Source organism: Hylobates moloch, unplaced genomic scaffold (genome assembly GCF_009828535.3).
Source record: "Hylobates moloch isolate HMO894 unplaced genomic scaffold, HMol_V3 SCAFFOLD_5, whole genome shotgun sequence".
NCBI classification, from domain to species: Eukaryota; Metazoa; Chordata; class Mammalia; order Primates; family Hylobatidae; genus Hylobates; species Hylobates moloch.
The window spans coordinates 97,959,543-97,970,826 of NW_026652280.1; the positions used below are offsets into that span (position 1 = coordinate 97,959,543).

Sequence of the window (11,284 nt, forward strand, 5' to 3'; positions counted from 1 at the left end):
CAGTATTCAAAACTAGTTGGTGGCAGAGCAAAGCCTTAGATCCAACACTGGATGATTCCAAAGCTCCCATCTTTTCCCCTCATGACAATGGTCACTGAAGACCCTTGCTATGGTTTGGATGTTTCATGTTGGAACTTAATCCCCAATGCAAAAGCATGAAGAAGAGGGGGCTTTTAGGAGGTGATTAGGTCCCAAGAATGGGATTGGTACTCATAAAATGGCTTGAGGACAGTGTCGCCCCTTTTGCCCTTCCGTCACTTCAACCATATGAGGGCACAGTGTTCTTCCTTCCACCATGTGAGGACAGTGTTCCTGCCTTGGATCATGTGAAGACATTGTGTTTCCCCCTTCCACCATATAAGGACATGATGTTCCTGCCTTTCACCATGTGAGGACACAGTGTTGCTCCCTTCCACCATGTGAGGACATAGTCTTACCCCCTTTCTCCATATGAGGACATGGTGTTCCCCACTTCCAACATATGAGGACATGGTGTTTCTCCTTCCATTATGTAAGGACATAGTGTTCCCTGCTTCCACTATGTAACGACACAGTATTGCCCCTTCCACCATGTAAGGACAAAGTATTGCCCCTTCCACCATGTGAGGACACAGTGTTCCTGCTTTCCATCATGTGAGGACACAGTATTGCCCCTTCCACCATGTGAGGACAAAGTATTACCTCTTCCACCATGTGAGGACACGGTGTTCCCACTTTCCATCATGTGAGGACACAGTATTGCCTGCTTCCATAATGTGAGGACATGGTGTTCCCACCTTCCATCATGTGAGGACATACTGTTCTCCCCTTCCCCCACTGAGTGCAGTGTTTCCCCCTCTGCTATGTGATGATGTCACAATAAGATGTCATCTATGGAGCTGAAGGTGAGATGAAGAGACCCTGAATCTGCCTTACCAGATCCTGAATCTACTGGTGCCTTGATATTAGACTTCTCAGCCTCCAGACTGTGAGAAATAAATTTCTATTATATACAAATTTCCCAGTGATTTATACATCTAAGGTATTTTATTATAGTAGCCAAATAGACTAAGATACTGTTGGAATCCTGGAGTATTCTGATAGAAGTATCCTCCTGTTGTCAATCTCCCAAGGATCCTGGCCTCCTGATTCAGGTGCCTCAACTCAAGCTAAGCTTCTTGGTGCTGGAACAACTAATGATTGAAAGAGAAATTACCACTTAAGTGGCAGTAGGGCCCTGATTGGGTGGAAGACATGGAATAAAGGACATTGCACTCAAATACAGACAAGACATTCAGAGAAGAGATATTTTCTTCCTTGGTCTTTGTGCAAGTTCCCTCTTGCCCATGTCAGGGATAACAGCATCACATCCTCAAATCACCTTCCGCTGATGATATTATTATTCATAATGTCATTAAGTAGGCTTTTCATAAGTCTCTCATTTACAGTTTCTACAACTCTGTGAGGCATAAACCCCCCATTGTACACATGAAAAAGCCAAAATCCAGAGAAATTAACTACTTCATACAAGTTCTCCTGAGTGTAAATAATGGAGATATGATTTGCATCCACAGAGAGGCATAATTTTGCTCATTTTTGACTCCTTCTTACTCATTTCAGATGCCCAATCAGTCAGTTTGTTCCTTTGGGTTATCTGTCAGCTTCTCATATTCCATCTCCCTCTCAATACTTCATTTCCATTTTTCCACCTTCACCTTCACCATTTTTACATTCCACCAGCAGTGTGGGAGAATATCTCCATATCCTTCCCAACCCTTGCTATTGTCCATTTCTTTGATTATTGCCTTCTGAGTGTGTGTGAACTGATAACTCATTGTGCTTTTGATTTTCATTTCCCAAATGACTAATATTGGTGAACATCTTTCCATGTTGCACATTAACCATTTGTATACCTTTTTTTTTTTGGAAAAGCCCCCTCTGTCTTGAATTCTCTTCTGTCATGCATTGCCCCCACCACTCCATTAAAACTGCTCAGGTCCAGGTCAGCAGGAAACTCCATGTTGCTAAATCCAATGGTCAATGCTCAGTCCTCATCTTCCTTGATGTGTCAGCAGCAATTAACATACCCTTCCTTGAAACTGTCTTCACCTCCAATCACCACTCACCATTCTTTTCCTTCTACTTAGAGGCTGCTCCTTACTTTCCTTACTACTTTCTTTCTTATCTCTCTAACCTCTATATTCTGGAATATCCCCAGGTTTACACCCAGATGATCTGTCTTCATTATCCACTCTCATTTTCTTTCTGAGGTTGTGGCTCTGCACTAATTCCTGGATCCTATGCCAATATAACCTTACAGCAAAAGGGACTTTGCAGACGTCATCAAGTTTAAGGGTCTTGAGATGTGAATTATCCTGGGTTATCTGGGTCAGTTCAGTATAATCACATGAGTCCTAAAAATTGGAAGAAGAAGAAAAGTAAGTCAGGGACATACAAGGTGAAAACTTGTTCCACTGTTTTTGGCCTTGAAGATGGAGTAAGGGGACCTCAAGTCAAGGAAATGCAGTAGGCTCTAGAAGCTAAGAAAGGATCCCAGTTTATATCCAGCAAGAAAACGAGGATCTCAATCTTAAAACCACAAAGAACTACATTTGCCAGAATGAGCAAAAAGGAACATACCCTAACGACACAAGGACTTTTTTCCAATTAGGCTTGTACCAGAATTCTGACCTCCAGTATTGTAAAATAATAAATAGGTTTTGTTCTAAGTGCCTACATTAGTGCTGATTTATTGTGACAAAAACAGAAAACTAACAAAGCTGTCATAGTGTCTCATGGTTTTAAAAACATTGGCTACTCTGTCATTTTCAGCCAGATCCCTCCTATGGATGCCACATTGTGAATATCTAACTTCTTACTTCACAGCTCCACTAGGATGTATAACAGGAATCTCCAGCTTGGTTTTCAAACTCCCCAAACGCGCTTCCCATACAGTCTTCCCATCCCAATAAATGTCATCTCTATTACTCCATTTGTTGCAGCCACAAAATATTGGTGCCATCCTTGACTTTGTTCTTTTTCTCACACCCCACTTTCTATTAGCAAACAATATTTTTTTATTCAATGTATATATTTATGGTATAACTACTTACCATATGACCTTCGTCTCTTACCTGGACTATTGCATAGCCCCACAGTATCCCTGTGCCTATTTCTAGCCTCCTAATATTTAGTCTCAAAATAGTGGCAAGTGATCTTTTCTAAACATCAGTTCCATCATATTATTCCTTAGCTCAGAACTTTCCCGTGGCTCCCACTTTACCTGCAAGGCCCTGCACCATCTGACCTCATATCCCATGCTTTCCTCTTTCCTCAATCTACTCTAAGACACTGGGGTTTTTTCTATTTCCTTCAACAGACCAGGCATGCTCCTGCTTCAAGGCCTTTGATTCTGCCTAGAATTCTCTTCTTCCAGGTGTTTACCTGTCTCATTTCCTGTCCTCTTTCAGGTCTTTTAGGAATGCTCCCTTCTCAGTGGGATCTACCCTGGTCCTTTCCTCCCCATTCCATTTAAAGCTACATCCTCCTCCTGTTTTCCTGCTCCTGCTCCCTTCTCCCTGCTCTACCTTCCTCAACACGACTTATCGCAGGGAAGTGAGGCAGGGTGCATTTTATCCTGGCTGTCCTTTAATGACAAATATGCAAAGAAGACCTCAACAAGTGAGCTACACATTCTAGCCTGCCAAAATCATTATTATGGCCAGGAAACTCCAACACTGATAAGTTAACAATCTTGTCCAAATTCTCATAGTTATTAAGTGGCAGAGCTGGGATTCAAGCATTGGAGTTGGGTCCTATAGCTCTTGCTCTTGACCACCATAACACACTGGCTAAATCAGTTATAGTTTATCCACATACTGGTGTACTATTTAGGTGATTAAAAGGATAAATTACAGTCATAAGCCACTTAGCAACGTTTCAATCAATGATGGACCACATATACAATGGTGGTCCCATAAGACTATAATGAAGCTGGCTGCACACGGCGGCTCATGCCTGCAATCCTAGACTTTGGGAGGCTGAGGTTGGAAGATCACTTCAGCCCAAGAGTTCAAGACCAGCCTGGGCAACATAGGGAGACCATCTCTACAAAAATAATCCAAAAGATTACCTGGGCATGGTAGTAGGTGCCTGTGGTCCCAGCTACTTGGGAGGCTGAGGGGAGAGGATCTCCAGAGCCTGAGAGTTTGAGGCTGTAGTGATCCATGATCATGATACTGCACTGCAGCCTGGTTCTCAGAGTAAGACCTTGTCTCAAAAAAAAAAAAAAATGACAATGGAGCTGAAATAATTCCTATTGTCTAGTGATGCTGTAGTCATTGCAATGTCTTAGCAAAATGCATTAGTCATGTGTTTGTGGCGACGCTGTTGTAAGCAAACCTATTGCACTGCCAGTCATATAAAAGTATAGCACACACAATTGTGTACAGTGCAGAATACTTGATGATTATACTAAAGTGCTATGTGACTGGTTTATGTACTTACTATATTTTTACTGTTATGTTAGAGTATACTCCTACTTATTAAAAATTAACTGTAAAGCAGCCTGAGGCAGGTCCTCCAGAGGTATTCCAGAAGAAGGCATTATGATCCTAGAAGATGACAGCTCCATGCATGCTATTGCCTCTGAAGAACTCTCAGTGGGTCAAGATGTGCAGGTGGATGACAGTGTCATTGATGATCCTGACTCTGTGTTATGAGTATGTTTGTGTCTTAGTTTTTAACAAAAATATTAAAAAGTAAAAAATGTTAACATAGAAAATAGCATATAGAATAAGGATGTACAAAGGAGAAAATATTTTATATAGCTGTATGTTTTTGCATTTTAAGCTGTGTTGTTATCAAAGAATTATAAAGTTAAAGAACTAAAAGTAAAAAAGTTGCAGTAAGCTACAGTTAATTTATTACTGAGAAAAAAATACTTTAAAGTAAATTGAGTGTAGCCTAAGTATGCACTGTTTATAAAGCCTACAATAGTGTACAGTAATGTCTAGGTCTTCACATTCACTCACGACTCACCCACTTCTCAGAGCAACTTCCAGTCCTACAAGCTGCATTCATGGTAAGTGCCTTATACAGGTGTTAGGGACAAACTGCCCCCAAAAAGCTTCTTGAAATGTCTCCGTGCTGCCCTCCCCTCCCCACTCTGCAACTCCTTTCCCTGCCGCCCCACTCTTTCCCCCAAGCCTGTTTACATTTCTAAGCCCTTATCTAGGTGCCAGCAAACTTTGCGGTGAAGCCAGCAAACTTCACTTATCAGACCCTGCTGCTGTAAGCAAACCCCAATTACAAACTATCCGGACCACAAAAGGGGAGGTCGTGGGAAGCATAAACAAACTATACCCTCCTGTAAGTTCCTGCTATCATAAATGTCACCAGATGATATTTGGCAAAATTAACCAGCAAACAACCCCAGGATGCAGCCATACCAAAAAACTCCCTCAAACTCCCTCCCCACTATAAACCCCTCATTCTGTAAGCTTGGCGCTGCCTCCTCTGAGTGTGGTGGAGCAGCCCGGCAGGTTCAGTAAACTTAGTCGCCTGACTTTGGGTCTGTTCTTCCTTTCTCTCAGCTGCCCTTACATCCTGGTGCCTGAAGCCTGGAAGGGGATAGACTCTGGCCGGGACTCACTCTCTCTCTCTCTCTCCCTCCCTCCCCATCACCGCTCTCCTGGCCATTCTCACCTTTCCCGAACCTGCCGAAGACCCAGAGAATCTCCTAGATTCTCCCTTTGCTGGCGACCTCATCCACCATCAAAACCTCCGCCAGGGTGGGTAAAAAGAGACTGTTGCCCTTCCCCCGAACCCGTCCCTCTCTCCGTTTCCGAAAACCCCAGCTCTGGGCCAAGTGCTTCCTCCGGCCTCCGGGCCTCTGGTCCCTCCATTTCAGGAACGCCCGACACAGCGGTTACCTCCTCTATTCCGGGCAAGCCCTCCCGTCGTCCTTGTCACCACCAGCAGTCTCTTATTCCTCTACCACCGCCCCCCACCCCACCACGCTCCATTCGCTATGAGAGCCTCTCAGTCTACTCCTCCTAAAACTACCCAGCTTAGCTGTCTCCTCCGCAATCTCAAGGCTGTCGGCCTCCGTTCAGAAATCCGCCCTAAGAGGCTTATCTTTTACTTCAATACCGCATGGCCTCAATACAAATTAGACCCTGGCTCCCAATGGCCCAAAAATGGCACTTTCAACTCCCACGTGCTCAGAGACTTAGACAACTTTTGCTACCGCAATGGGAAGTGGTCTGAGATTCCTTATGTTCAGGCTTTCTTTACTCTCCTTAGTCATCCTTCCCTCTGCCGATCCTGCTCTACTTTTCAAATTCTCCTCATGCGCTCCAAACCTGACTCGCCCACTGCTCCCCTCAACCCAATAGCCCCGGCCAACAACCCCTCTTCCTTTGACTTGCCGATTTTCCTCCTTCCCAACAGCATCATGATCCTCCACTGGAACAGCATGACCCCCCACTGTATGTCTCTGCTCAGGCTCTCTCTCTCCCCTTCTCTCCAACCATCCTGCCTCCTACTCTGAATCCTCTGCATCTCTGCCTCTCACCTGCTCTTGGGCCCAACATGCTCAGCAACCAGCTCCCTTGCTTCCCCTTCAGGAAGTAGCAGGAGCTAAAGGTATTGTTAAAGTTCCCTTCTCCCTCACTAATCTCTCTCTAATTAACAAAAGACTCAGTTCATTCCCAAAAACCCCAACCTCTTATATTAAAAAGTTTCAGTACCTTACCCAGTCTTATAAACTAACTTAGCATAACCTCTATGTTATCCTCTTTTCCACCCTCACCCCAAAAAACCAGAACCGTTTCCAAACCCTAGCTCAGGCACATACCAATACAATTCGTCACCAAGCTCCTACCCAGCCTACTAGCACAGAGGCAGTCCCCAACCAGGAACCCCAGTGGAATGATCAAACAAGGCCTCTGGGCACTGCCATCAAGACCACACAATTATATATCTGCTTGCAGGGCTCAAAAAGAGTGCCCATAAAGCAGTAAACTACAAAAAAAAACTTTCAGAAATCACCCAAAGTCCTGACAAAAACCCAGCCCTTTTTCTCTCTCGTTTAACTAAAGCCATAAGCCTATATATCAAGCTAGACCCAGCCAGCCCAAAAGGAACCACTATCTTAAACCTTCAGTTCATCTCCCAATCCACCCCCCAATATTTGGCACAAGCTTCAGAAGCTTGACAACGGCCCTCAAACCCCACAACAAAACCTTCTTAATTTAGCCTTCAATGCCTTTTAACAATCACAATGAGGAAAGTAAAAGACAAAAACAGGCAGAGTTTCAAATGCTTGCCTCCGCCATCAGAGGCCCTGCAGGCCCACTGGGCCGTGGCTCTACACGGAAGCCTCCTAATAATCCACCTCCACCTGACTCCTGTTTCAAATGCGGCAATAAAGGCCACTGGCCCAGGCAATGCCCACACCCAGGTAAGCCCACCAGGCCATGCCCCCTTTGCAGAGGACACCACTGGAAGTTGGACTGTGAGCTGCCCCAACAAGGACCACCCCCATCCCTTCCTGAGCTGGCCAAAACCTCCTACTAGGAACTCATTGGCCTTGCCGCTGAAGACTAACGGTCCCCTAGAATGGACACCCTGGCAACTACCATCTCTTCATCCAAGCCAAGGGTAACCCTGATGGTGGCAAGTAGGCCAGTATATTTTTTAATGAATACCAGGGCAACCTATTCTGCTTTACCTAATTTTTCAGGACCCACCCAGTCCTCCCAAGTCTCTGTTGTGGGAAGTGATGGACAAATCTCCAAACCCCAAGCCACCCCTCCACTTTTCTGCTCCCTACACACCTTTTCCTTCACTCACTCTTTCTCAGTACGGCCTTCATATCCAACTCCACTCCTAGGCAAAAACATCCTTTCAAAACTCCACACTACTCTCCACTTCCACGTTCCCCATAGTACCCAACACCCAACACATCCATCCAGACCCCTCTAATATTTCCAACTTTCTTCTACTCCTCCAACCTCTCACCTTAAAACATGCAACCTTTCCTTATTCCCCATCTGTAGTTAACCCCATCCAGTTCCTATCACCAGAGCAGTATTGCATCCCCTAAGCAGCTCTCATAGGCCTAAAGCCTATCATTTCTTGCCTCCTCACCAGTCACCTACTCCACCCAACAGACTGCCCTTTTAATACACCAATTCTACCTGTTAAAAAGCCAGATAAAACTTATTGCTTAGTCCAGGACCTCAGGTTTATTAACCAAGCTTTACTCCCAGTATGTCCAGTAATTCCTAATCCATACACTTTACTTTCCACAATTCCCTCCAATACCACCCATTTTTCTATTCTAAGCCTAAAAGATGCTTTTTTCACAATTCCTTTACACCCTAATTCCCAAAACCTCTTTGCCTTTACATTAAAAAACCCCAACACCCACCTTTCATGTCAGCTTACCTGGTGGGTACTACCTCAAGGTTTCAGAGACAGCCCCCACCTTTTTAGGCAGGCCCTTGCTCACGACCTCTGTACCTTATCCCTAAAAGCATCCACTGTCCTTCAATGTGTTAATAATCTGCTCCTGTGTAGCCCCTCTCAAAAAAACTGCAATGCCCAGACTATCTCTCTCTTTTAAACTTCTTAGCAGAACAGAGGTATTAGGTCTCCCCTAAAAAAACACAAATATACACCCCCTCAGTCACCTACCTAGGCCTAGCCCTTACCCTGCAAACCTGAAGGCTCACAACCCACTGCATATCCCTCCTCCAGTCCCTCCGGCCTCCACAAACTAAACAAGAAATTCTCTCTTTTCTAGGACTAGCAGGATATTTTAGGCTCTAGTTTCCCTCCTTTGCTCTACTTGCCAAACCGTTATACCAAGCTACTAAAGGCCCTCTCCATGAGCCTTTAAACTCTGCATAGCCTATTACCCAACCTTTCTGTCTACTCCAAAAATCTCTCACCTCAGCCCCATCCTCACTCTCCCAGACCTCACCAAACCTTTCTCCCTCTATACCAACGAATGGCATAAAGTTCCACTAGGTGTTCTAACCCGGTCTAAAGGACCCATCCTCCAGGCTGTTGCCTACCTCTCTAAACAGCTTAAAGCCACAGTTCTCAAACAGCCTGCCTGTCTCCAAGCATTGGCAGCAGCTGCTGTCCTCACCTTAAAAACCTAAAACCATCTCTCCATGCCAATCTAACAGTTTATTCAACCCATAACATCAAAAACATGCTAACTCACCACAGTGTACTAAGTTTCATCTCTGCCTCACAGCTTCTCCAACTGTATGCTCTACTCATAAAAACTCTCCAAATCACCGTGCTAACCAGCTCTCATCTAAACCCAGCCATGCTCTTACCTGAAATTTCTACCTCTCAAGACCCTGCACACTTCTGTGTAAACACTGTTCAAACCTTTCTTATACCCTTTCAAAACGTAACAGACCAACCCCTTCTAAATATTTCCTTTACTTAGTTTGTGGACAGCAGCTCCTTAACATTCAGCCAAAATACCACCGTCCACAGTCCTCATAATCTACGAAATCTCCTTTCCTCCCAAGCATTAAGCTCCCTTCTTCCTTCCCGGATTCAATTATTCCATACCCTCTTTATCAAAAATCCTGAATTCAGTCTTGCCAAAAGTGCTCCTCTCAACCCAGCATCCTTACTCCCCATATCCTCTTCCCCTCCTACTCATTCTTGCCCTGACATCCTAGATCACCTACAGCCACACTTTTCAAGCATTTCCTCCGAGCCTCTCACCAACCCCAATGACCAGCTATTTATAAATGGCTCCTCTTCCAGGCCCACTGGCTCCCCCAAAATTGCTGGGTATGTGATTGTTTCCCTTGACTGAGTAACTAAAGCTAAACCCCTACCTCCAGGAACCTCCTTTCAAAAAACAGAACTCATAGCTCTCACCAGAGCCCCAACCCTTTCCAAAGACAAACGAGTGAGTCAACATTTACACAGACTCCAAATATGCATATCACATTTTTCATCCCCATGCTGCCATCTGGCAAGAGAGTGGATTCCTCACTGCCAAAAGGCCCCATATCACAAACAGCCCCCTTATTTACCAACTCCTTCAGGCCACACACCTCCTGACTGAAGCGGGAGTTATACACTGTCAAGGACATCAAACAGGGTCAGATAAAATCTCAAGAGAGAACAAAAAGGCTGATAAGGCAACAAAAGAAGCCTTCCTTTCTTCGGCTCCTGCCTCCCTCCTCCTAATTATCCCTACAGTCCAACCTCAATACTCCCCCACTAAAAAAGGCTTTTTACCACAACAATGAGACTTCCTCCAGGGGGACTGGATAATTAAGGACCAGAAGCTAGTCCTTCCCCAGGGCCAAATGAACAGAATCCTAACATCTCTCCACCAATCTTTCCATATTGGTGCACGTCCCCTGTATCTCCTCCTCCACCCATATTTCTTATCCCCTCACCTATTCACCTCATTAAAAAACATAACTTCAAACTGTCATATATGCTCTGTCACCTCCTCTCAAGGAGCCCTCCACTCCACATCTATTCCTACACACCAGCTAAGAGGAACGCTCCCAAGAAAGAACTGGCAAATAGATTTCACCCATATGCCTGTGAATACATAAAAATAACAAAATAATACATCTTTTTAGCATACACAACCAGTTCTGTCTACCAAGCCAAGGCATACTTTTCCTATGCAGTACCTTAACTTATATTTACCTCCCCTCACAGCCAAAAAAGGAGAACTCTGCCCTTTTCTAAATAAACAATGTTACTTTTATCTTAACCCATCTAGCTTAATACAAAATGCTGTAAAAAAAAAAAAAAAAAAAAAAAGGACCAAGCACACACACACACAAAGTCCCCTGATGGCCAGTGTGGCCCTCCTGGTCCTTTAGTGCCTGGTTTCCATGGCTAATGCCCCTCCTAGACCCAGCCATAACCATTCTTCTTTTTCTAGCATTCAGCCCTTGTCTCTTATGCCTTCTAACCCAGTTTTAACAGGACCGTATCAGAGCCCTCACCCATGGGACAATACAAAATAAGATGCTGTTCCAGGAATACCGATGGCTCCAAGAACAGCAGTCCCTACCATCCAGCCTTCCCCCATAACCGTCGCCCCTTCCCAGCAGGAAGTGGCCAGACAATGGCATCCCTCTTCTATTACCTATTGAAAGCCTAGAATGTTAGGGCCAAACTGCCCTAAAAAAGCTTCTTGAAACCTCTCCGTGCTGCCCGCCCAGCCCCACTCTGCAACTCCTTTCCGTGCCACCACACTCCTTCCCCCAAGCTCTTTACATTTCTAAGCCCT

At 44.8% G+C, this 11,284-nt stretch overlaps 1 long non-coding RNA gene across 1 annotated transcript; it reads right to left on the reverse strand.

The window, feature by feature from the left end:
- Positions 1-1,007: 1,007 nt before the first annotated feature.
- Positions 1,008-9,882, reverse strand: LOC131383635 (uncharacterized). Its single transcript, XR_009213800.1, has 3 exons — positions 8,434-9,882; positions 4,112-4,248; positions 1,008-2,393 (listed from the first exon to the last, which is right to left on the reverse strand). It is a non-coding gene; the product is annotated as an uncharacterized LOC131383635 (long non-coding RNA).
- Between the last annotated feature and the right edge of the window lie 1,402 nt (positions 9,883-11,284).